The sequence below is a fragment of the Colossoma macropomum genome, unplaced genomic scaffold (assembly GCF_904425465.1).
Source record: "Colossoma macropomum unplaced genomic scaffold, Colossoma_macropomum, whole genome shotgun sequence".
Taxonomy (NCBI): domain Eukaryota; kingdom Metazoa; phylum Chordata; class Actinopteri; order Characiformes; family Serrasalmidae; genus Colossoma; species Colossoma macropomum.
In genome coordinates, this window is record NW_023494798.1 from 7,099,176 (window position 1) to 7,127,175 (window position 28,000).

Sequence of the window (28,000 nt, forward strand, 5' to 3'; positions counted from 1 at the left end):
AGAGTCTGCCCAATGAGCACTGACATTAACTGGAGACAACCCAGGATCTGACAGTGAGACCTCCAGACAAATGTATCTGAAGTGTGACGTTTCATCTTAATCTTCAGCTTTATTCTAGGGCTGTAAGTAGAGTCTAAGGTTGAAGATGCTAAAGATGTTATGTTCAGCAAGAAAAAGGATTGGAAATATGCTAGAACAGTGGTCACCAACTCCCAACCCTGGTCCTGGAGATCTGCCTTCTGTGGAGTCCAGTTCCAACTGCGATCTGCCACCAGCTCCGGCTGATTAACTTCTTCAGAAGTTCTTGATTGCTTAATGCATTAGTGTAAATTAAGGAGTGAGCAGGTTGGAACAACAATCTGTAGGAAAATAGATCTTTAGGAGGAGGGTTGGTGACCACTGTGCCAGAGTCATTGACCATCACTGGTCCATCGTCAACCTCTGGCTGTTTCCTCAGTCATGGAAAACCCAGAGCCAGTTCCAGGAAACAAGTGGACCTTTTGAAGAACTGGCTTTAGTTTACACTGACATAAGAGATAAAGAACTATGCACTGCACTCCTAAGTGGTTCCTGGCTTGGACACAAAGTTCTAGGAAAAACCTTTAATTTGGACAGAACTTGTACATTAGATCGAAGTTCTCCAAACTTTAAAAACTTCTGTGGCAATGCTCCAAAAAACCCATTTTAGCTTTATTTTTACAAGTGGAGAATCCGACAAAACATCTACCAAAAGTACTTAGGGACCAGTCCAAGTACAAGTCCTTGTACTATTTTTTAAATTGGTTTACTCTAATTTACTCTGTTGTTCTAGTGAACCCACCTTGAAGCACCTCACATCTTGGCTACTTGGCTAGGATCCAATGACGATTCTTGGTTTTGCTCTTACCACTTTAAGCCCTTGTACCACTGCTTTCTTGGTTCTAGACCAGCAGTTTTAAGGGCAAGCCAAGAACCTGCACCTGTAGTATCTGTTCCTCCCCTGGCCTGCTAAGAGGCTTCTTTGGGAGCTTTCCTGTTCCCCACCCCCAAAAAATTACAATGTAATTTCTAATTTACTTGCTATTGCTATGTCTCAATCAAGTTGGTGGTCTAATGTAGGCTAGTTATTGTTAAGCTACCCCAGCTAGCCATTAGTTATGGATGTTAAATTGCATTAGTTGAAATATAAGGGGTCCAGTAAAGACATAACTGAACATAACATAATCCTCCTTGCACTATAGGCCAGAGTGCGATTGCCCCCATCCACACTGCCAATAGTTATATCACTGCCCGACCTTTTGACTTTGAAACGTTTGCTCCTTTTCGAACTTCATTCCCTCACTTGGTAATTTGGACGTGCAGCCCGGCGTCTGCAGAGCGAGGTCACACCTGTCTTTTCTGCACTCTGTAATTGGATGCTTGCCTCACGCTCCTCCATTGCCACCGTCTACCAAGTGCTAGGTCAAAATAATCGACAGACACCATCATCATTTACTGTGTGCTATAAACCACAGCCTGGACTCCACAGCAGCCTGGAGGACACAATCAATCTAAACCATCACGAAACAGTTTAAGAGTCCACAGATTCAAACATTGTACAGCAAATGAGTGACAAAAACAAACCAATGTTGAGTTTCAACCTTACAGATGAGCTGTTTACAGTAAGAACATGTTTGCAGGGCTTTTCCTGTGATATTATTCAGCACTTAATGAAAAAAAAAACACTGCATGGAAAGTGCAGTCCCAACAGCAAGAGAAGCTCACACATGCTTAAGCCTCACTAATGGCTAGTTAGTCCCACTGGGGCTATTTTGTGAAGCTCCATGTGTTTTGTGGGTCTGTAATGAGTGTGCACGCAGGGTCAAAAGGAGTGTAGTAACAGGTTATTTTTACATTCTGTTTTTTCAGCTCGTTTTACCCTGATACAAATTATCCAAACCATACTGCAGTGTCCATCAGGGTTTGTGCTGATGGGTTTGGAAAAGCGGTTCTAGGCCAGAAAGATTCAGAGCCAATCAGTCCGCATTCTTTCCGTGATTAAAAACGTCAGGAGGGAGAAGCCAAGAGAATGGATTAGTTCTTGTTAATCGCTCTCTTTGGGCTTTAAACACAGCGGTTGGAGCCAAAGGCATGTGCATAAAAAAGCTCAAAACCAAAGCATTGGGACAGCATTTATCATAAATTCAAAGAGCAGCAGTGCTGATCCAGGATCAGCATATGAAGAGACAGTTGATACTTCCATACTGAGATGTGTCCAGTGATCTAAGACCCGTTCCACTCTGTTCATCCACTGATCTGCCATTGTTACCTCTCTTTGCTCTTTCAGGAGCTGGACCTGCACTTTTTAAAGCTGCTCTAAAACCATGAGTTTGAACTGAATTGATCTGTCCATGCTTTGCCAACAAATACTTGGTATCACATCTACTATTGCTACCTTTACAAAATGGTTTCTGATCTGTCATCATGAGAAACTGTAGCACGCAACAAGTGTTGGTTATTCCTATATGCAAACTATGCCCCACTAGACCACTAAAGATGGTTCTTCAAGGGTTATTTAGTAGAGAAAATGGTTATATATGGAACCATGAACACTCAAATAACCCTCTGCATGATTAAAGGGGTCTTTCTATCACGAAAGGGTTCTTCATATTAATGGAGAATGTGCTGTAGATGATTCTACATAGAACCTTTTTGTACTAAAAGAGTCCTATTTAGCACCAAAAAGGGCTCTTCTATTGTTATGATGTCAAGCTTGTTACAATAGAAGACGCTTTTTGGTGCTATATAGAATCCTTTTCAAATCATGCAAAGGGTTTTTTGAGTGTTAATGGTTCTATATAGAACCATTTTCTTTACTAAAGAACCCTTGAAGAACCTTCTTTAAGTGTGATACCCAAGTCACAGAATAATATCCTATTTTGTATTTATTAGAAAGACATTATGCATTTCTACAGAGCGCATGGTTCCCTGATAGGCCTAAACAGCTGGTGAAGTCCATGCAAAACAGTGAAAGGTCACTCTTGGGCTATGTTATTTTTTTGTTATCCATATGGATTTAGTAGCTGCAGCAGACTTGACAGTATGGCTTTGAAGCAGGCCCACTGTCAGGGGGTCATTTATTAGGGCACTAACCAATCGTAATGACCCACTAAACCCACTAGACCAAAGTTAATGCAAACTACGGTCCACTAAACCACTAAAGATGGTTCTTCAAGGGTTATTTAGTAAAGAAAATGGTTCTATATGGAACCATGAACACTCAAAGAACCCTCTGCATGATTAAAGGGGTCTTTCCATCATGAAAGGGTTCTTCAGATCAAGGAAGAACGTGCTGTAGATGATTGTACATAGAACCTTTTTGAAAGGAGTTCTATACAGCACCAAAAAGGCCTCTTCTATTGTTATGATGTCAAGATTGTTACAGTAGAAAAACCCCTTTTGGTGCTTTATAGAATCCTTTTCAAATCATGCAAAAGGTTTTTTGAGTGTTAATGGTTCTATATAGAACCATTTTCTTTACTAAAGAAGCCTTGAAGAACTTTCTTTAAGTGTGATACCCAAGTCGCAAAAATAACAGCACATTTCTACAGAGCGCATGGTTCCCTGATAGGCCTAAACAGCTTGTGAAGTCCATGCAAAACAGTGAAAGGTCACTCTTGGGCTATGTTATTTTTCTGTTATCCATATGGATGTAGTGACTGCAGCAGACTTGCCAGTATGGCTTTGAAGCAGGCCTGCCGTCAGGGGGACATTTAATAGGGCAGTGTTCCACTAACCAATCTTAATGCCCCAATAAACCTACTACACCAAAGTAACAGTAAAGTTTGTGCTGCAGCTGCAAGCAGAGCAGCACTCCCTATATAAATGACTACATACATCACATTGAGAAATGTTTGCATGCTTCACTTTGTACTGGCTGCGTTTTAGGGATCTGTTGAATGTTGTGAGAAGATACCTCAGCAGACAGATTTCCTAAATGGGAAGAACTTTGGTGACCTGCTTTAAATGTGGCTCTCTTGTTAATTTTCTCCTGAATGTGTGGCCCCTTTGGACAGATCTACTGCATGTAATGTTAGCCATTCACTTGAGAACCACTCACTTAGGACTCATCGCCCCACCTTTGCTCCACACCGAGGTGGCAGTCTCATGTGACTGTGACTTTAGCTTGGGGTTTTTTGTCACATAATTAACCTAAATGATAGGCTGAGCAGAAAGCTTACCACTAGCTTTAGCTGTTTTAACTCTGCTAGTTAGCTAAGTCCCTGATAGCAAGAGGATAGTGGACCACTGTCGGCCCACTGATGGCAAAGCTGGTGGTCCACTGCATTTAAAATCTATTTGAGGAGATTAAAATTTAGGTACAGCTTGTATGCAGGACAGTAATCTGGGTGGTCTGAGGGTGGACCAGCAATGGCAAACAGTCAGTGGGGTGCTGACCTTATCAAGCCAGCGGACCGACATATGCTCGCTATCTGGGGTCAATGTTGTAGCCTACTTGTTGCATGATCACAGAGCAAGTTACTCTGAGGGATTTACTGATAATATTTCTTCCATTACACTTCCTATACGTGGTGGCGTTACAGCAACAACATGCATATGTCAAGCAAACATATCAATAAAGTCATGTGACTCAGCCACAATGAAGGCGAGCCAAGCAGAAGGTTAGCCAGCTAGCAACATTAAACAGCTGAAGCTAGTGAAGTTAGAAGTTTCACACTTTGGCTACATGACAATAAAACCTGATCTAATTTAACAATGGAACCTTTCATGCACATACAAAACACTATTTTTGTCATGTAGTGAACATTTTAAAGGATGAACATCCAATACACTCTTTTAACATTGCTAGCTAGCTAGGTCAACATCATAGCCTACTCCACTAGCTATTATCATCATTAAAGTTGCTCTAAAGGATTTGCTGACAGTATTTTCTCTGTCATACTTGCTGTATGTACTGAACAAATATGGCATATCAAGCTGCTTCAAGAGATAAACAGAAGCTTAGCCAGCTAGCAGTGTTAAACAGCTGAAGCCAGTGAAGTTACTGCTTAGACGAACATTCACGACTTTATCTCCAAACCTCCTAACTAGATGACAAAAACACTACATCTGATCTATCCTAACAATGTGACCTTTCACATAAATAAAAATAAGTATTATTTGAAATTGGTAATGCACTATAAGGCACTTTTCATGAATAGAGGTCAATTTATGTCCCATTAGCTTCCTACTACTGTACTTTAACTCAAAATAAAGCATAAAATTAACTTGTAAATGATCACAAAAACACTTAAAATGTCTGTGTTCACATTTAAAGAAAATACAGTCATTTGGTTAAAAGATTTTTTTTTCCTTTCCCGTCATTTTAACCTGTGTCTCACATTTTATGAAGTATGTTCACCCTGTTAAGCTAACCACTGCTGAATTTGAGCCGATTTTTAAACCTTTAATCATTTACAATGAAAACAAAAACAACAGTCAACAGCATCCTGTGACCACTGATTAAGGACTAGAGGATGACCAACACAAACTGTGCCACAACAGATGAGCTACTGTCTCTGACTTAATATCTATAAGGTAGACCAACAAGGTAAGTATGTCTAATAGAGTGGACAGTAAGTGGACGCAGTGTTTAAAAACTCTGATCCACTGGTACCAGCACAACACGCACCAACATGCCACCACCATGTCAGTGTCACTGCAGTGCTGAGAATGATCTACCACTCAAGTAATACCTGCGCTGTGGTGGTCCTGACAACAGGGTAAAGGTGGGATCACAAAGTATGCAGAGAAACAGATGGACTACAGTCTGTAACTGTAGAACTACAAAGTGCACCTATATAGTAAGTGGAGCTGATAAAATGGACAATGAGTGTAGAAACAAGGAGGTGTACCTGATGTGCTCAGTCAGAGTATTTATAAGAGAGAGATTTGCTCTGAAAATGTGCAACGGGAAAACGAGAACATGACCAAAACCCCATTCATCGACAGAAAAAGTCAATTTTACATTCACCCATGTAAGGTATTGAAAAAGAATGCAATCTGTGGACAAATCATGCACACATGAAGTTCAAGGACCAGTTCCACCTCATGTGTGTACCAGTTCCATCAGGACGAACACAGAAGAGCGGACTCAGCACTCCTACTGTCAGACATTTGACACAAATAGAAAGGCCCACAGTGCTGTGAAGCAGGTGTGAGACTGCTGTTGCCGCTGGGCCTGTGCGGCGCCGTGATCCAGGCTAGCCGCTGCCACTGTAATTTCACGCTGTAAGCAGTAATATCTCTGCAGAGGGAGAGGTGCAATTTCTTTAAGGTGAGCCCAGGAGGCAGGCTAAGATAAACTCCAAGCGATGGATGGGAAATACAGAGCATCACTCTAGTTCCATTATGGTATATGGTCGGGTTTACAAATTCCACTTGTGTGGAGGGGCGTGTGGATATGAATGAGGTTATTAAAGGGAGTAATAGCTATGAAAGCTAAAGTTACTAACAATAAAGGAATACAGAGTAGCACCCAAATGACCGTATGCTACTTGGTGGCTATTAGTTTCCATTCACTATAAGCCAAATTAGTTTCGTCAAGCTATTTATTTCTTTAACAATGAATCATTTTCACCTCTGCTTTTCACAAGATAAGTAGGACGTTCATTTGCCCTGTGAGTTCTTTTGTAGTGGAACTTCATCTGAGCTTTTGTGTCTGGTTGGTTTCCTCCCAAACCTATTCATTTAATGACGAACTAACAAACATCTAAATATGATACATACTTCAAAATGATGGGTCTTTAAGGGTTCTTTAGTAAAGAAAACTGTTCTACATAGAACCAGGACCACTCAAAGAACCCTTTGCATGATTGAAGGGTTGTTTGCATCATTAAAAGTTTCTTCAGACTGTTGGAGAACGTGCTGAAAACGGTTCTATATAGCACCGAAATGCTCTTCTACTGTAACAGGCTTGACATTGTAAGCCTTTTTGATGCTCATGCAAAGGGTTCTTTAAGTGTTCATGGTTCTATATAGAACCATTTTGTTTACTAAAGAGCCCTTATAGAATTCATTTTTAAGAGTGTTCATTTTTGACGGGTGTTCGAAGGGAAAGGGGGAACACGTAGAAGACATTTTATTTTTAGTTTTATTGCCCCCTCTTTCTTTTCTTCTCTTTTAGGGGACACTTATTAATACATTGTCTACAATAGAGAGAACGAGAGATAGATAGATAGATAGATAGATAGATAGATAGATAGAGAGAGAGAGAGAGAGAGAGAGAGAGGCATAGAAGACAGAGAAGCAGAAAAAGTAGTAAGAAAGAGGAAGCAGACAGAAAGAAAAAAATAGGCAGAGAGAGAGAAACATAACAATATACCCTGTAAAAAAAAAATAAAAAATTCCATAAAAAAACTGAAAATATACTGGCAGTTTCATTACCTGGAAAATTTCTGTTATTTAACAATTAGTCCGTATTTCAAAAATTGCATATTTTCCGTAAATTTACTGCTAAATTCTACCTAAAAACCGAACCCCACATAGTTTGGAAATTCTGTTAAAAAAAAACAGAAAATATATATAAATTTAAGCAAATTTCCATTATTTTACAGTGTACTACAGTTCTTGACTGCCTGAACACTGCTGACTTTTCTTTAGACAGCTCAGCCCCTGTAATCTCTTCTCTAGTTCAGCAGTGAGGACATTGACCGAGTAAAGGACACACATGAGCAGCTACTGATCTGACCAGCGCAGCCCTGAAGCCCAGAGCGTCGATCGCACGAGAGCTGCTGTAATAAGTGTAATACAGCTGGTTAAATATAGAGCCTGGAACTAATGTCAGCCCTGATCACCACACAAAGCAGCTTCTACTGTCTCACACTGCTCTCAGTGACTCTCTCTATCCCCTTCTCTCCCCCCCCTCTCTCTCTCTCCTCTCTCTCTCTCTCTCTCTCTCTCTCTCTCTCTCTCTCTCTCTCTCTCTTTCACATACATAAAACCAAGCCCACAGTCACATTAACAGTGCCATTCACTTAAAGTAAGAGACAGTCTCTTTCTCTTTCTCTCACTTCTCACTCTCTTCCTCTCTGCCTGTCTCTCTCTCTTCGCTCCTTTTTCTTCTTCTGCCCCTACTCTCTCTCCCTCTCTCTCTCTCCTCTTTATCACACTTTTCTTTCTTTCATACTATCACTATTTCTTCTCATTCTTCTTTCTCTCTCCTGTCTCCATTTCTCACTCTGTCTCTCCTCTCCTTTTCTCTCTCTTTCTCCTTCATTCTCTTCTCTCCTCCTTCTATCTTTCTTATAACTCTCTCACTTTCTCTCTCCTCTTTTTCATTCTCTCCCTCTCTCTTTCTTCTCTCTCTCTGTCTGTTCTCTCCTCTTCTCTTTCTTTCTCCCCTATTCTCCTTCTCCATCCTCATTCTCTCTCTCTTATAAGTCTGTCTCACTCGCTCTCTCTCCTCTTTTTCATTGTCTCACTCTCTCTATTTCACTCTCTCTTTTTCTCTTTCACTGTCCATCTCTTTCATATACTCTCATCTCATTCTCTCTCTCTCCTCCTTTTCTTTCCCCCTTCTGTCTTTCTCTCACTGTACATTTCTCTCTTTCTCTCTCTCCCTCTCTTACTCTTTCCTCTTCTTCTTCTTCTCCTCTCTCTGTCCTCTTTCACTTTTTCTGTATCTCATTCACACCTAGCAATCGGTCCCCTGACACACACACACACACACACACACACACTCTCTCTCTCTCTCTCTCTCTCTCTCTCACACACACACACACACACACACTCTCTCTCTCTCACACACACACACACACACACTCACACACTCTCTCTCTCTCTCTCTCACACACACACACACACACACACACACTCACATGTAGCAGCAGCCTCAAGCAAATTAACAGATGTGAGAAAAGCAGCTGTCAGCCATGCGCACACACACACACACACACACTGCACGGATGAGAGTAAACAGAGTAAACAAGTGTAAAGAGACTCTGTTACCTTGAGTGGTGTGCAGTGGGCAAGCGGAGCGCGGTGGTGAGGAACAGGATGGAGTGGAGCATCACTTCACTCTGCCATCTGCTCACTGAACGCTTAAAGACAGAAAAACAAAAATCCTCTTTCCTCTCCTCCTGAACGCACCACGTTCCTTCACTCTCTCTTCTCTCCCTTTATCTCTCCCTCTGGCTTCTCTCACTCTTTTTCCTTTTCTCTCTCTCTATATATCTCTCTCTCTTAACGTGGGAATTCCTCGTGCTGGATTTCTCCCAAATTCCTGGTTTGTAGACAGAGCTGTCCACTTCCCTCTTCACTGTGCTTCCTGCCTCCTGTCGCTCCGAGTCTTACTCCAGCTCCGACCCGCCTCACACACAAACACACACACACTCCCGCATGCTCTCTCTCTCTCTCCCCCATGTGCTCGCTCACTTGCTCCCTCCCTCCCTCCCTCCTACACACACACACATCAGAGAACTGTCTGCCTGTTTTTTTGTGCTTGTGTCTTTAGAATAAACCTGAACAGGTGCGTTGCTTGTTCACATGTGCATATTTTTGCACCTAAGTAGTAAATATGTGTAGTGTTGTGCAAAAGTCTTCATCTGTGGTGAGCCATCCATCTGTTCACTAAGCATTTATTTGTCGAAAAAAATCACATTAAAACAAATACAAATAAACAAAACATTGTGAGTCAGTGTGTAAGCTTAAAGGTCCACTCTGGCCAACACGGAACCATCGCTACATTTGTTGTAAACAAGCCTACACACATCCTACAGTGGTGCGCCACTAATCATAATAGTGAGATTTTTCAGTTTAAACACTAGAAAACAACGCTTCTCATGATGTATCTAGAAGGTTGGAGGAGATTTTACAAAACAAAACAAAACTAGATCTGTTTTGTCCCAGTAGTTGGCTACTGCAGAAGGAAGCCAGATAGTTAACATTACTGCCAGGAAGCCAAATGTAATGTATTTATTAGCTTCCACATTAGTGCATTTATTTATCACCATGGGGGAATTAACAATAGTTGTATGGTTGTTTGACATATTTGCATGATTCATGTTGGGTATTGTAGTAAGAGAAAAATAAATGACAGTTGACAAAAGTTTAAAATCATATAGCATATTAGTCACCTTGCATGTTTAAGGTGATAATAACTTCAGGCTCCTGCAGATGGCGTTGCATGAGGATAATCGGGCTATAAATACCTGTGTGTGACAGGATTCATAGATTGAGAAAAGGTGGTGCAGTGCGGTGAATGTCTCATTCGATGTGTGGAAAATGGGTCACAAAGCAGATGTTAATGATCAGCAAAAAGGAGTGATTGCATTTGGGCGGCAAAGGCCACAGTGTAAAGGAAGTAGCTGAATTTGTGGGTATATCGAAGCGCACGGTCATACGGGTCGACCAGCAGTGGCAAAAATCCAAGTCTACAGGAAATTCTTGTCAGAATTATGGCCAAAAGACGAAACTGACGGACAGGGACCGCTGGCGTGTTTCATGGCTTGTAAATAAAAATCACTTTCAGGCAAGAATTGCTTCAGACCAGCATGCAAGAGGCCTTGCTCACAGAGTTGCCCGGTTACAGTGGGCAAAGAGACAAAAAAACTGGACTGTTCATGACTGTAAACGTGTTATCTGGTCAGATGAATCTCATTTCTGTCTGTATGTGAATGATGCTCAGCATCATGTTCATCATAGACCCCAGGAAGCCTTCAGTGATGACTGTGTGCAAGGTGTGGTTCAAGCTGGAGGAGTTCTGTGATGTTCTGAGGGTGTTTTAATTATGCAGAATTGGGTCCTTTGGTTGAGGTGACAGTAAATTTGAACCACAGTGCTGACGTTGAGCTGCTGGACAACCAGGTTTTGCCTTTTGCTCATCATCTTACCGAGGAACATAACATTCCTATCCCTGTATTCCAAGATGACAATTCTTGTGTTCAGGGCTGCAAATGCAAGAGTGGCTAAACAATGATGTTGCCTACATCCAGAAACTTGTCCAGTCCATGACCATTCGAATTGCAGCTGTTATTTGCGCCTGTGGAGGTATTATATGTGTGTAAGTAAAGCAAACAAAACAATGGTTATAATGGCTATTGCATTATTAATTTTCCAGCATTAAGGTAAAAAGCAGAAAACCTAATTCACAAGACTAACAACAAAAATTACACAAAAGTAAATAACTTAACTCAATTAATAAATATAATTATAATAATACATGAATAAATATAAAGCTTTCCTTATTTAGTGTGTCTACACTTTGCCTTCTTCTTGGGGGACTTCTCAAATGATCCCAAGCACATTCAATGATGTTAAGATCTGGACTCCGTGGTGGTCAGTCCAATTTTCTTAGAACATCAATACCTTCTTTATTTAATTGACAAACTTCTTTTTTTCATCTATTTCCTTTTGAAGCAAGAGTGGAGCTTGATTTTCTCCTCTCTCTCAAAGATGAAAGCCTTAAGTGTTGTTTATCTGATGGGGACAGATGGGGTCTACCGGGTCTTGCACAGTTGTTAGAAGTCCCCTTTTTTGTGCATCTTTTGGCCATTTTTTAAAACACTTCATTTATTTTCCTTTGACTTTCCTCTTCCTTATGCACATGGATTATCTTATATCTTATATCTTCAGAAATATGTCCCAAAAATTATTGACTTTTTTGGCCTTCACACTGGCAAAGAAACAAAGGTAACACTTTCTATGAATGTCACCTTTGTAAGCATCTATAAACACATTCATAACATGTTATAATGCATTCATAAGGCATTATAAACATGGCTATAAATATTTATAAAAATGCATTACAAGTTATAGCCATGCTTATTATGCATTATGAATTGTTAATACATTAGAAATACTGTTCATAACAAATTATAAGAGCTCATAAGTCGTATTTGTCCGCTCTAAGTAAAGTGAAGCGTACTGTACTAAAGCCTCCTCCAGTGTTCAGAGTGAGGCTTCAAGTTGAAGTATTTACTGAAGGATTTACTGAAACACTAAAACATACACAGTAAAGCTCATTACAGGCTTCAAATGTCAGAGTTTAAACTAGAGCTGCCATCAGTGTTTTACCCAATGTGGGAAAGTCAATGTACACCACCGTTAGCTTGGTATTTGTCTTTACTTTACGCTCTCCAAGCTGGGACTGACTTCTGTGGCACTGACAGTATAACATGTTATCAACACTACTTATAATGCATTATATTAACAATTTATAATGTATAATAAACATGGCTATAAAGTGTAATTGAGTGTAATTCATTTTTATAAATACCTACAACCATGTTTATAATGCCTTATGAAGGCATTATAACATGTTATAAATGTGTTTATAGATGCTTACAAACGAAAGTGTTACCGAAACAAATAATAAATGTTGGTGTCTGAGTCTTGCAGATCACTGTATGTGTGTATCTACACAATATGCTTGAAAATATGTAGTGTAAATCTATAAAGCTGTTTTTTCAGATCTTGTACGTGTGGAACTGTGTGACTCACTGTATGATAACGGTATGGCGGTGTGACGTTTGTTGCTTGAGGCTGTATGTGGCATCATGCTGTGAGATTTTCCCCTCTGTTTCCAACTGGAAACCACACACAGCCATCCATGCATGGGGACCTTTCCAGGATTGTAGCTACCAGCAGCTAAAAGCACAGAAGCAAGCAGGGAGTCCGTGGTGCATTTTGAGAGTGAATGGGATGCAAATCTGTGGAACTCCAAGGACACCACCAGTACAGACCGAGGAGAGGTCATGGCCAGTGGGGGTTTTGGATATATGTGTATTGATGATGCTCAAGAAAATCAAGTGCATGCTAAGAAATGCACAAGGTAGCAGCTACAAATCATCAATACTCAGAAAAAGAAATCAGTTGCCACCATATATGATCACGTTTCACATGCATAGCTTGAGAGAAACGCTACATCTTATTATGTAACCTATTATCGGTAGCGATGGGCCTTTTAACTATTTTTGTTATTCATATATTCTCACATACACATGCAAGTGTATTCCAGCCTTAAGCTAGTGTTTAAAGTGCAGCAGCACTGGAAATTATATGCTGGTCACCAGCAAAACCAGCATATGTCCTGTTTTAGATGCTGGCACGCTGGCCGCCAGCATGATCTTGGTGGGTGACCACCAAAACCAGCACTAGACCAGTATAAACCATGAATTCCGTGCTGTATGCCACTTTCTTCAGCAGGAGAGTGGCCGGCATGGCCAACAAAGCAGATTGTAAAGAAAACAGACATTTTATCTGTATTTAGCACAGAACAGACACCAGAGGCTAATTTCATTACCTTTTCAGCAAGAGAACAGGAGCCAAACTTAGGTAAAGTATCTAGATAACCAGGTGCTGGTTTAGGTGGTCACCCACCATGGTCATGCTGGTGGGCCAGTGTACCAGCATATGTCATGTTTTGGATGCTGGTACACTGGCCCACCAGCATGACCATGGTGGGTGACCACCTAAACCAGCACTAGACCTGTATAAGCCATGCTGTAAGCCGATTTGTTCTGCAGGCAACTATTTGAAAGATCTATCACTGGCATACTTAACAAAGCAGACTGTAAAGAAAACAGCCATTCTATACTTGTTTAACACAGAACAGACAGCAGAGGCTAATTTCATTTACCTTTTCAGCAAAATAATAGCAGCCAAGCATAGCTAAAGTATCTAGATAGCCAGGTAGCCAGCTAGCATTTAAAGTGCAGCAGCAATGGAAATCACTATGCTTACCAGCATATCACTGCTGTCAGAAACGTCGTATTTCCTTTTTTTTTCATTTTTCAGTTTTTGACATAATTTGAAAGTACCTGTTGCCCATTTTTTATTGTGTGTAAATTTCATGATAAATGTACCAAAAATGTGGCCCAAAATGACTTGGAAAAAAGTCTGGTTCCATTGACTTACATTAAAAATATATAAGTATTTTTTAAGTTTAAGTTTTTTCCTTCTCCTGTAAATTTACTATTTTGGAGATACAAAGTTTTGTTCCAACAGCAGCGATATGTTGTGTTTTGGATGCTGGTACACTGGTCCCACCAGCATGACCATGGTGAGTGACCACCAAAACCAACACTAGACTAGTATACACCATTAGAGGTTAATTTCATTTACCTTTTCAGTAAGATAACAGGAGGCAAACTGAGGTCAAGTATCTAGATAGCCGGGTAGCCAACTTGCTAGCATTAACTTTAGCTTTTAGCTTGCTGTCCTTCTGATCTGGTGTGTCATTTTGGTCATTCATGTCTATTTTCTCTGTTGTAAAGTCGTTGCAATGAGATATTCGGATTCCTAGCTGTAACTTAAGCTATGTGGCTTCTGCACTCGGCTCTAGTCTGCAGACTTTTTGGATCGGTCAGAGTCAACAGTTAGAGAGAGTTGAGTCGTGTTTGAGGGACGCAGACGCAGATTTCTGGCCTCACGTTTGTGTTTCAGGTCAGTCAGAGTTTATCAGACATGTTTGATTTTTTCGACCTGACTCTGAGCGAATTCTAGTGTAAACTGGCCAATGGCTTAATCTGAATGACTCCTGCAACAGCCAATGAAAACTCCGAGTGGGAAAGAAGAAAATACAGCAAGTCAACAAAGAAAAATGGCAGAAAGTCTCTCCTGTGTGGAGCGAAGCTTTTTAATGAGCTGAGTTTAAGGCATGAGGACAGTTGAGTTTATGTATATTTAAAACTACAAAATACCAAACTGATCACATTTTTAAATCCATGATCCTCACTTAATCATGTTTGCCTGCTACTTCTTTACAGTGTCAGTGCAAATGGCAGAGAAAACAGCAGCAGCAGCTACATGTTTGTTTATTTGCGTCTCCTAGTAATGGGAGAACGCACAAGTTTGCAACGAGTTCAGTTCAGGAACAGCTTAAAAGTTGAGTAGTGTGTGATCCATAATCGTTTAGTATGGATCCCCAATATTTCAGGTGCCCAAAAAATCTGCGAAAAAAAACAAAAACAAAAAAAAAACAGTCTGATAGTGTGAGATGCCCAGTCTTTTTGTAATCTGTCAAGACTTTTAAAGTTGTGTAGGGAATCCAAGGCTTTCAGTGGTTCATTGTTCTGGTTTAGTCATAAGTGATTGAACACAGTACCAGAAAGATGACTCTACAACTTACACTGTACAAATTTGTCATCTTTTTGTTTTAATTCCAAACTACATGAGCCTTATTTAAATACTTGATTTGGTTAACAAGTATTAGTGTTCTGAAACCTCAATATTTTGAACAATCGGCCATCCTTAGTTATTGGAAACACAATGTTCAAATTCTGGACCGTGCAAAAGGTTTAGGCACTTGAGAAAATTCAACCTGAAATTCAACCTATTTGTCCGGGCAGTAAACATTTAGTTGCTTAGAAAAACACTGATACTGCAATTAATGCAGTTAATATTACCCCCTGAAAATCCCAGTCTTATTACATACTAAGGCTCGTTATTCAGTAACAGGGACTTCATTGCAAACTGGCTGAGCTATTCTCAGACTATAGAAAGGCGTAATAAAAATTTGGGCCTGCTGGTGGGCCCTGGCCTTTTAAGGGGTTCATATATTATGTAATGACCTTATGTATGTCAATGTGTCTATTGAACCATTTCCAAACATCTCCTCATGGCAGTCCAGCATTAACTGTAGTTATCTTCCAACACCTGGTTTGCTAATCAGTACTTCATTGTGTTAAATCAACTGAGCTGGTGATAGAATTTACAATATCTATGCGATGGCTGGATTAAACTAGCTTAAAAGATATCAGGATACTTTTTTGAAAAAAAAAAACAAGTGTATTTCTGTGTATTTGCATTTATTTTTATGCTGTTTTATGAGTATAAACACACGTATTGCCAAAATAAAATGGATTTAAACTGTGTGCTTAGGTGCCTTTTGCTGTACATTAGATCTAGACGTAACCATTCATTTGGATAGACATTTCCATCTAGAGCCTCTTTGTATGTGGCTGCAGCCTCATTCTCTACGGCAGCTGCCTTCTCTAAAACACTACAGCGCTCTGCCTCAGCTGCCTTCACTGTTCCCATATTGCATTATGCATATATACACACAGCATGTAGTGGAGAAAAACGGGATGGCTTTGATATGAATTATTACTCATGTGGAGGAAGGGAACAGGAGAAAGAAAGACAGGGAGAAAGAGAGAGAGTGGGCTATGTTCTGTTCTCATTGCATCTTGGGGGTGGGGGAGACAGCAGTGAGCTGCAGAAAAAGCAATACAATTAAATATGTTTGGTAACACTTGCTATGAATGTCACCTTTGTAAGCATCTATAAACACATTCATAACATGTTATAATGCATTCATAAGACACTATAAACATAGCTATAAATATTTATAAAAATGCATTATACATTATAGCCATGATTATTATGCATTATGAATTGTTAACATAATACATTATAAGTACTGTACATAACAAATTATAAGAGCTCATAAGTCGTATTTGTCCGCTCTAAGTAAAGTGAAGCGTACTATACTAAAGCCTCCTCCAGAGTTCAGAGTGAGGCTTCAAGTTGAAGTATTTACTAAAGGATTTACTGAAACACTAAAACATTCACAATAAAGCACATTACAGGCTTCAAATGTCAGAGTTTAAACTAGAGCTGCTATCAGTGTTTTACCCAATGTGGGAAAGGTAATGTACACCACCGTTAGCTTGGTATTTGTCTTTACTTTACACTCTCCAAGCTGGGACTGACTTCTTTGGCACCGAAATTATAACATGTTATTAACACTGTTTATAATGCATTATATTAACAATTCATAATGTATAATAAACATGGCTATAAAGTGTAATTCAGTGTAATTCTTTTTTTATAAATATGTATAACCATGTTTATAATGCCTTATGAATACATTATAACATGTTATTAATGTGTTTATAGATGCTTACAAAAGTGACATTCATAGAAAGTGTTACCATATGTTCTATAAAACCATTGGTAGAGAGACTGTCAGCAAAAATGATTTTTTAAAAGACTAACGAAGGAAAATGAGAAGGAGAGAAAGGACACCGTGCACCCTGCTGTGTCATAAAAAGTCAAACTCATTTTGTGTTGAGGGAATTCATTTGTGAGGTATCAGCAGAGAGACAGACAGAGAGAGAGAGAGAGAGAGAGAGAGAGAGAGAGAGAGAGAGAGAGAGAGAGAGAGAGAGAGAGAGGCTGATCTACCACTGTATGCTGTTTTTCAGTATGGACCTCAACTATAACACCACTAACCAAAAGCAGCTTTGAGAACAACTGTTCAATCCAAATGGAGACGATAAAGGTTTAAACTTTTACTCTTTCACTTCTAACTTTCACATACAGTGTGGAACATGTAATGAGGTTGGCCTGACAACAGAGATCAGCTCAACCAAAGTGACTGTCTAGCAACCACCTGGAACACTACAGCAACCTCCTAACAAACAACAAACAATAGATACTAGAAATACCATAACAACCACATATGAAGACAATAGCAAATACAACCCCATTTCCAAAAAAGTTGGGACACTGTGCAGAATGTAAATAAAAATAGAATGCAATGATGTGCAAATCATTTAATATTTTTAAAGGAAAATACTACAAATACAACATATTAAATGTTGAAACTGAGAAATTTTATTGTTTTTTGAAAAATATATGCCCATTTTGAATTTGATGCCAACAACACGTTCCAAAAAAGTTGGGACGGGGGCCTGTTTACCACCGTGTTTCATCACCTCTTCTTTTAACCGCACTCTGTAAGCGTTTGGGAACTGAGGAGACTCTGCTGTAGTTTTGAAAGTGAAATGTTTTCCCGTTCTTGTTTGATACAGGATTTCAGCTGCTCAACAGTTCGGAGTCTCCTTTGTCATATTTTTTATTTCATAATGTGCCAACTCTTTTCAGTGAGTGACAAATCTGGACTGTCCCCACTTTTTTAGAAATGGGTTTGAACCTCCAATACCACAGCAACAACCTAGTAACATTCCAGCACCACCTGACACACTTTAGCAACCACCTGGGATACCTTAGCAACCGCTTAATAACATATTAGTAACCAGCTGTTAGTACCATAGCAATGACCTAATAACCACCCAAAAACTGCTAAGAAATACCTTAACAACCAGCTGGAATACCATAGCAACCACTCAGAATTACTATATAAACTCAATGAAGTTATCAAAAACAATCAACACAGCTTTAAAAACAACAACTTTGACTTTTAAAGTGTTTTTTGGTTTCACTTCTTCAAGCCAAATTAAAATTTGTTCACAAACTTTTTTGGTTATGTATGCAATGTTTGCATGTGTCTGAAATAAAACAGACTTAATACAGACTTATGATGTGTTGAAAAGACTTATGCTAGTTGAAAGGCATGTCTACCACATGGAACTAAAAAGCACGGAGTTCTGGAAAATACCTGTCTTCCTTTTTCCTTCTTTTCTTCACCATATTCATTTGCATGGTATTATATAAGACTCACATACAAGCTTATCACCATTTTTCACTTGTTGAAAAGGTAAAAAAATGGCTTTATATGGCAAATCTGGTAAACATGCATTTAATATAGAATGCTGCTTTCATTTTCATTTTATTTTTTCAAGTGCAATTTGGACAACAGGTGGGACAGTTGGTATTTCCCAGTTACCAACACCAACTAAATGCAAAATAAGTCTACTATTTTCTGAAACTTGTTTAGGATTATTATTTGGGCTCATTATTTCTTAATCATTGTCTCCCTAAATGTAAGTGAATTCGGTAACACTTTCTATGAATGTTATGTTTGTAAGCATCTATAAACACATTTATAACATGTTATAATGCATTTATAAGGCATTATAAACATGGTAGTAAACATTTATAAAAATGAATTACACTGAATTACACTTTGTAGCCATGTTTATTATACATTATGAATTGTTACTATAATGCATTATAAGTAGTGTAAATAACATGTTATACTGTCAGTGCCAAAAGTGAAGTAAAGTAAAGACAAAGTCTTTTTATGCCCTTCACTCTGTAACCTTCACTCTGTAACACTACACTACAGTACAGTAATGCTAATTTCTGCTAACATTCTATTGGATATGTAGTGTTAAGTTAGTGTCACGCTAACGGTGGTGTACATTACCTTTCCCACATTGGGTAAAACACTGATGGCAGCACTAGTTTAAAAACTGACATTTGAAGCCTGTAATGAGCTTTATTGTGTATGTTTTAGTGTTTTAGTACTTATAATGCATTATGTTAATTTATAATGCAAAATTAGCATGGCTATAACGTGTAATGCATTTTTATAAATATTTATAGCCAAGGTTACAATGCCTTATGAATGCATTATAACATGTTATGAATGTATTTATAGATGCATACAAATGTGACATTCATAGAAAGTGTTACCAGAAATTCCTATCCACTAGCTGAGCATCCAACCCATCACTCAATGCTAGTAAGCTAAAAGGGTGAGGGCTGGCTAGACTTCTGAAAGCACTTGACGGACAACACTCATGAGCAGATATACTATATGGATGAGCTGAGTGATTGACCAGGGTCACAAAAATGTTGCATATAAGTCCAAATAAGTTTTAAAAGATTTTATTCTGTTAACTTTTTTTGAAAGTCTGTTTACCCCAACAGCTTGAAAATCCACTACATAAATATCCATCATTGTGTAGATCTGGCAGACAGTAGCATCTATGTGGGTAAAACAGACAGGATCATTTTGGCATCTTATTTTCTCATCTTGTACTGATACCTGTCAGATCTTGACCTGAAGGTGTTACCTGAGGAGTTAACTCTGGTCCAGTTTAGATATTTTGTGAAGAATCGATGGGACGAGCCAGCAAAACCAAGACTTTTTCTTTTCAGTAAACAGCCTTAGGTTATTATCAGTGGGGTTGTGGTCATAGTGCACTATCACTCTAATGCCTAGGGGCATCACAGGATCTAAATCTGGGCGTAACCACTGATGTAACAACACTTACTGCCAATTCTGTTCTGGTGATCTGATAATGGTGCCAATGCTCAGACTGGCAGTGTCCAATCTTATCCACGACGGGCCGAGGTGGCTAAAGGTTTTCATTGCAGCAAAGCAATAGCACAGATGCGCAGTTTGAAGGCTGAGGCTGTGTTCAAAAAACCTACTACATACTGCTCGAGCACAAAAGTGGTAAGTAGTATGCGGTGTGTGATCAACACAAACTTTCTCAGTACACCAAAAAGACCCAAATGACGTCCTGCTCTGGTAAAATATTTCAATATGTAGGAAGAGCTATCTCCATTAAATACTGAATCCCAAAGTGTAACACGGTCATTTCAGGAGGCAGTAACCACCAACATAAACACCTGGATATGTTCAATAGCCCTAGATTTAGCCTTTCTATACATGAAAAACACAAAATTATAAAAACCAGTAAAACAGTAGTTTATTAAAGTTGGACTCAGCTGATGAATTCACATAGAATCGGCTGTTCAGGCTCCCATGTGGAGTCACAAAGCTTATTCAGTCAAATAGCTCACATGACCAGCTGGTGTGGTTGAAAACCGCTCAGGTTTACCACACAGAAGAATCCAAAGCTGACATTATAAAATTTTTTGTGGCTTTTTTTTGGGGCCCTCAATCATTGCATGGGCTGTCTTTTAAAAGTCACACAGGCACACATCTCTTGACCAAACTATAAATATACACACTAAAAAGTGGCTTAGCAACAGTTGCTAAGCAGTGATTGGAGGATGGAGGAAAATGGGCCGGGTCTAGAGACAGGTCTGATTGGCTCAGTCACCAATATTGGCAGGACAGTCACGCCCCTTTCCCTGGCTTTTGTCGTATACTGGATGCTGTACAGTACCACTGACGAAGAGTAGCATGCAGTATACAGTATATACTGATCAGCCATAACATTAAAACCTCCTTGTTTCTACACTCATTGTCCATTTTATCAGCTCCACTTACTATATAGGTGCACTTTGTAGTTCTACAGTTACAGACTGTGGTCCATCTGTTTCTCTGCATACTTTGTTAGCCCCCTTTTACCCTGTTCTTCAGTGGTCAGGACCCCCATGGACCCTCACAGAGCAGGTACTATTTGGGTGGTGGATCATTCTCAGCACTGCAGTAACTCTGACGTGGTGGTGGTGTGTTAGTGTGTTGCACTGGTTTGAGTGGATCAGACACAGCAGTGCAGTAAGCAGTACACAGTATTCTAGACACTGGAAAGCCCCTGGGTTCACAGAGAGGCCTGTGTGTACATACAGACCCAGTGAAGAGAGGGGCAAGTTGACTTTAAAAGGCAAAGCAGACTGGTAAAAACCTGTTGAAACCAGTTGTTAGGAGTGGGCTCAATATGCGATGACCAAATTGATGGACGAAGAGATGCACCTATTAGAGAATGAGCTAATATCAAAATTTGAGAAGTAAGGTGGGGGGATATCAAACTACCCCAGATAAATGGTATAAACTGTTGTTTGGAACACTGGATTTGCGCAGTTGGGTCTCTCTCTGTGTCACTTGATGCTGAAATAAAGAAGAAGCATTTTTCCCTCTTCCACAAACTCAGCATCTGAAGACTCTTTCCTTTTTGACACCTTTTGAGAACTTAGACTTAGAACAGTTATTAGTGAAAGTGTTTAGCTGGTATTAAAAGATTTATTTTTATTCATAACATCATGTTGGAGGCCTGGGGTTTAAGGGGATAGCCTTTGGTCCCGACACTATTATCAGCATGATGCTAGACACACAAGCGTCTGTTAGCTGATGCAACAGAACTGGTGGTTGGTGCTTTTCTACCAGCACATTCATGATGTATGGCTAGCAGCAGTCCAAAAAGATGTTGCTCACTTCACAGGTCTCAGAAGAAGCCTGTACTAGCTTTCACCCTCCTTGCACTGGTGGTATTGTGTGATTGGGTCCTAACTAGTGTGTGAAATTTAAATATGTCTACTATTAGAAAATCAGGTATATTGCTTTTGTCAAAAGAAAACCTTGTATCTCCAAAATGGTAAATTTGCCGAAAAAAGGTAAAAACCTACTTTACTTTTAATGTAAGTTAATGGAACCAGACACTTACTAAGTAATTTTGAGCCATTTCTTTTGGTCCATTCTTCATGAAATTTACATACAACATAAAAGGCAACAGGCATTTTCAAACTGTCAAAAACTGAAAAACAACAAAAAATGGAGATATGAGGTTTTTTGCCAACAGCAGTAATACACAGGATATTAGATATGAAGATGGGTATGACTGCAGAGCAGAGAAACAAGCAAGCTCATGGAGGAATTGACAGTCATGTAGCTAAACGTCATCCAACTACAAATGTAAGTGCAACAACCACCTCAGATTTTTATATTTGACTGGTACTTTTTGGCACATGACAGTACAGTAAACACTTTCCTTGTAATGATCTCCTGGAGCATGAATCAGAAGCTTTGTTACTGCAGACACACTGCTTCATTTTATTCCCTCTCTCTGATACACATTCCATTATCCTGCACAATCTCATGCTGATCCTCCCCAAAACTCCAGCAGCGCTTGGTATATTTAGATCATGCTTTCTAGGACTTTTAGGTCTTACTGAGGAAAGTCTAGGTATACAAATGACCATCATAGTGATGTGCAGGTGAAAATATATTCTTAGATACAGTCATACACAAAGGTTTGGGTGCCCCCAGTCAAAGAACTTGTTTTATCACTATATCTAACTAAACATCATAGAAAAAAACAATTCCTAATTGGGTCATTTTCCATGGGGAATTTCAAGAACATAACCCTTTTGTTTCCATCCAAACAATGAATTAGAAGTAGTGCCGAGTTTAAATACAAGCACGATTGAACTAAAATAAACTGAAAACTACAGATATGCATTTTTTTTTAGTTCCTAGAAATCATTAGGCCTTCTCTGAAGGCCTAGAGGGCCTGAAGGGCTCCCATCTGCTGATTTAGCTATGCACTCTACTTTTGTCCATCTTTATAGATATAGCATGTAAGTGCAATGATGTAGCATACCTGAAAGGGTAACTATGACTCACTTCAAAAAAGATGTTTGGAATCAACGGCCCTTTATAATCCTGATGTCCACCTTAATATGAAAGAAAGAAAAAAGCCCTTTCCATCTCTATTGCAATAGAGACAAATTGGTGCACATCCCCTTTAGAATCCTTGGGAGCTATTGTTAGCCTAATGTTAGCTTAGCCAGTGGCTAATTTATCTAGACATGTTGTCACTAGATTTACTACAAAATGAATATCAGTAAAAACTTAAGTAGACTTTAGTAGATTGTTCGTTTTTCTAACAATCACAATATACTCATCACTTCTGACACCAGTGACTGCAAATTAGTCAATATTATTTGAAACTACCATATCAAATCTGAATCTATATATGTATAAATTTAATTGCGGCATACAATTTCGGACACTTTTTAAGCTAATTTTATGAATATGCCAAAAGTTTTACATAGTTCAGTCACTGAGATATAAACTAAGGCTGAATCCGGATTCATTTACAATAATGGCCATAGGAACAAGGTTTTGAGATGTCTAATATAGCCATTAATGCAAGTGTAGCCATTTTGTTTATAATCTAAAATTACCAATGAACCTCCTGTATGGGGCCCAGCCTGCGCCGCTGGCCACCAGCAGAAGGCGACGACGGTGAGGTGCCGTAAGTTCAGGGAACACCAATTCCCAGAAGCCCTCAGGCTGATTAGGCCCAACCTGGCACACCCGTGGACTCGTCTACTTAAGGCTGTGACAAACAGCAGCCCTTTGTCACACCTTTGTAGAGGGGTGACCGGTACAGTACTTAGCCTAGGTGGGTATTTAAACTAAATGAAACGAAAAGGAAAAAGAAAAGAAAAGAAAAGAGGGCTGGAAAAAACAAAAGAGAGAAACTGCCCCAAAACTACTTAGGCTACCTAGGCTTGAGCAAGAAACGGCTCCGAGCCATATAAAAGGTGTTTGTTCCACAAAGAGCAAACAGCTGAAACATAAAGTCTATTTCCTCTCATAATCATAGAGGAAGTGTCTTTTTTGTTTTCTGATTATCTTTTATTTCACTTTTCTATCTCAGCCTTTGTTTGAACATGCTGCTTTTAGTGTCCCCTTTGTTTGCCTTTTTCCCACCTTTTTTCACCGGTGGTTCGAGCCTGGCTCTGAGCCACCTGAACTCAAATGTGCACAATCACCAAATTCACACTCCATCACCTCAGTAAATTCATTTAAGACCCTTTCTCACGGGTTTTCCTCTCTGCACTTGGGTCCGCCTCCCTGCCGTCCTGTAATACCTAGATGTGTCTCCTGAGCTTTTATATGTAATGTTAATAATTGTAAACAGTAAGTAAGCTTTCTTTGGGGGTTATTTTGCCTCAGAATGCCCTGCACATACTTAATAAATTACATATAATATATATATATATATATATATATATATATATATATATATATATGTATATATGTGTGTATATATGTATATATGTATATATGTATATATATATATATATATAACATGCTATATAATACAATGGCACTTATCCATAACCACTTCATGGACTTGTTTTCTGTGAGGTAGCTTGTAAAGGCAAGAAACACTTTGGATGTCCAGTTCCTATCACCACTTTTGTGAATTATTCTGACTCGAGAGGTTTATCTAGAATGGTGCGGTTTACATCAGAGCACAATGAATGACTTTATTTACTGTTTTAATGATTTAATTTGAAGAAAATTTGAAAAATATGGTGGAATTTAAAGTCATCAGTTAAGTTTGGTTCAATCAATATGATCCACATGCAGATGGAGGCACTGGGTTATGAGAATCTTCACCGTCCAAGAATAATGTAGTCACTCATACCAAAGGAAGTTATTTTGAGGTTAGTTGCTATGGAAACGAAACAGTATGAATTTCATGTACTCAGTAGTAAACTGTTAGTAACTCCCTAGATTGCACTCAGGATTCAAAGGTCATTTAGAGTGACCAATTAAAAACAAATGAATAAATGAACAAAATAAATAAATCAATAAATAAACAAACACACAGAAACAAACAGCAGCAAGAAAGAATGCTTTACATAATCCATCATGTTTGGATGTGGGATGTGGATGAGAAGAGCTCACTACCTCTTAACATTTACTTTGACTGCTAAACATGTTTTTTTCCTTTTTCATGACTAGATAACGGTCAGGGATTATAAAGAAACAACAAGTGTTTCTAGGTCCCTTCAACTGTGCAATTATTTTGGTCAGAATAGGTCATTTCAGCACACCAGCACACTCTGTAGTTCTACAGTTACAGATTGTAGTCCATTTGTTTCTCTGCATACTTTGTTAGCCCCCTTTTACCCTGTTCTTCAGTGGTCAGGACCCCATGGACCCTCACAGAGCAGGTACTATTTGGGTGGTGGATCATTCTCAGCACTGCAGAAACACTGTGCGTTAGTGTGTGTTGTGCTGGTCTGAGTGGATCAGACACAGCAGTGCTGCTGGAGTTTTTAAACACCTCAGTGTCACTGCTGGACTGAGAATAGTCCACCAACCAAAAATATCCAGTCAACAGCGTCCTGTGGGCAGCGTCCTGTGACCACTGATGAAGGACTAGAGGATGATTAGCTGATACTGTACAGCAAGAGATGAGCTATCGTCTCTGGCTTTACATCAACAGGGTGGACCAACAACGCAGGTGTGTCTGACAGAGTGGACAGTGAGTGGACACAATGTTTAAAAACTCCAGCAGCACTGCTGTGTCTGATCCACTCATACCAGCACAACACACACCACCACCACATCAGTGTTACTGCAGTGCTGGGAATGGTCCACCACCCAAATAGTTTCTGCTCTGTGAGGGTCCATGGAGGTCCTGACCACTGAAAAACAGGGTAAAAGGGGGCTAATAAAGTATCAGAGAAAAAGATGGACTACAGTCTGTAACTGTAGAACTACAAAGGGCACCTATATAGTAAGTGGAGCTGATAAAATGGACAATGAGAGTAGAAACAAGGAGGTGGTCATAATATTATGCCTGATCGGTGTATGTGCTGCTTTTGTCTGCACAGGTAATGATTAGCAGTGTCATCTGTACTGATCTCTGCACAGCAGCTAATGGAAGTGGTTCAAACAGACTTTCAGTAACTACAGAGGAAAAAGGCCAGGAAACCTTAGCCACACCCCCCTGGCCCCACCTGATTGGTTGACCACTCCTTGCTGATGAAGCACATTCCTCTGTGCTTTCTGTTGACATGGCGGTCTTTAGAATGGCCCAAGACAGCAGCAGCTGATTTTCAATCTCCGTACTCTCGCTCTGAGTGCACTTCGCGCTGCTGGCTGAGAGCTGGTCACGTACACTCCATATACACAACAGCAGAAATTGGAAAACAAATTGTGCTGACCAGCCCTGAGCCATCTGCTTTTATACATCTAAAAGTACCCTCATATTCCTTCTTCAAGTAATCCTCTGCTTCCTGATGAAAAAAAGATCTGTAGCTTTGAACTAGCTGTGATTCAAATATGAGAGAATATCAGTGAATCTAATTAGCTGTAGATTTTGATTAGACTCTACAAAAAGCAATAAAGCTGGTCAGAACAGTAATGGAACTGCTTCTGCCTGTAAGGTAGGTCACAGTGACCTTTCATTTCACCCACAGCATGATGGCTTCTTAAAATACTTTTACTTGCTGAGCAGATCTTCATACATCAGCACAAAGAAAAGTCTTAGAAGAACCACTTTTGGTTCCTCAAAGATTTTTTTTAGCATATGGTTCCAAAAAGAATATGAGATGTGAGTGTAAAGAACTTCCCCATAAGGTAAAGTTTCTATACCAATTAAATGCTTTTATACATCCAAGCCATGGAGGTGCAGCCAACATTAGCTGTTTTAGAGGTTCCAGCACTAAGGGAGTCGTTATGTTTTCCTAATGGGAGATGTTGGTTTGTGCATTTTTCATGATATACAGTAGAGCTTAGGCTTTCTTAAAATTTTGGTCAGAACTCTAACTCAGCTCAAGAATTTTGTGTGTAAATCTGACCTGAACCAAACCATGTTATGTTCTGAGCGTGAACCCGACCCAAGCCTGACAAAATTCTGTCTGAACCTGACCTGGCCTGAAACACATTATCATGTTTTGAGTCTGAACCTGATCTGGCCCGAACCATATCATCATGTTTTGAGTCTGAACCCAACCTGGCCTGAACTACGTCATCACGTTTTGAGTCTGAACTGAACCCAACCCTACCCAAACCAGACAAATTTCTGTTTGAACCTGACCTGGCCTGAGCCACATCATCATGTTTTGAGCCTGAACCCGATCTGGCCTGAACCACATCATGTTTTGAGTCTGAACCAAATCTGGCCTGAACCGTGTCAACATGTTTTGCATCTGAACCAAATGCAACCCAAACCAGACAAATTTCTATCTGAAACTGACCTGGCCCGAGCCACACTATCATGTTTTGAGTCTGAACCCGATCTGGCCCGAACCACATCATCATGTTTTGAGTCTGAACCTGATCTGGCCTGAACCACATCATTATGTTTTGAGCCTGTACCCGATCTGGCCTGAACCACATCACTTCCTTTTGAGTCTGAACTGAACCCAACCCAACCCAAACCAGACAAATTTCCATCTGAACCTGACATGGTCCAAGCCACATCATTATATTTTGAGTCTGAACCCGATCTGGCCCGAACCACATCATCATGTTTTGAGTCAGAACCCGATCTGCCCCGAACCACATCATTATGTTTTGAGCCTGAACCCGATCTGGCCTGAACCACATCACTTCCTTTTGAGTCTGAACTGAACCCAACCCAACCCAAACCAGACAAATTTCTATCTGAACCTGACATGGCCCGAGCCACACCATGTTTTAAATCTGAACTCAATCTGGCCCGAACCAAATCATTATGTTTTGAGTCTGAGCCCGATCTGGCCTGAACCTCTTTTTGAGTCTGAACTGAACCCAACCCAACCCAAACCAGACAAATTTCTATCTGAACCTCACATGGCCCGAGCCACATCATTATGTTTTGAGTCCGAACCCGATCTGGCCCGAGCCACATCATTATGTTTT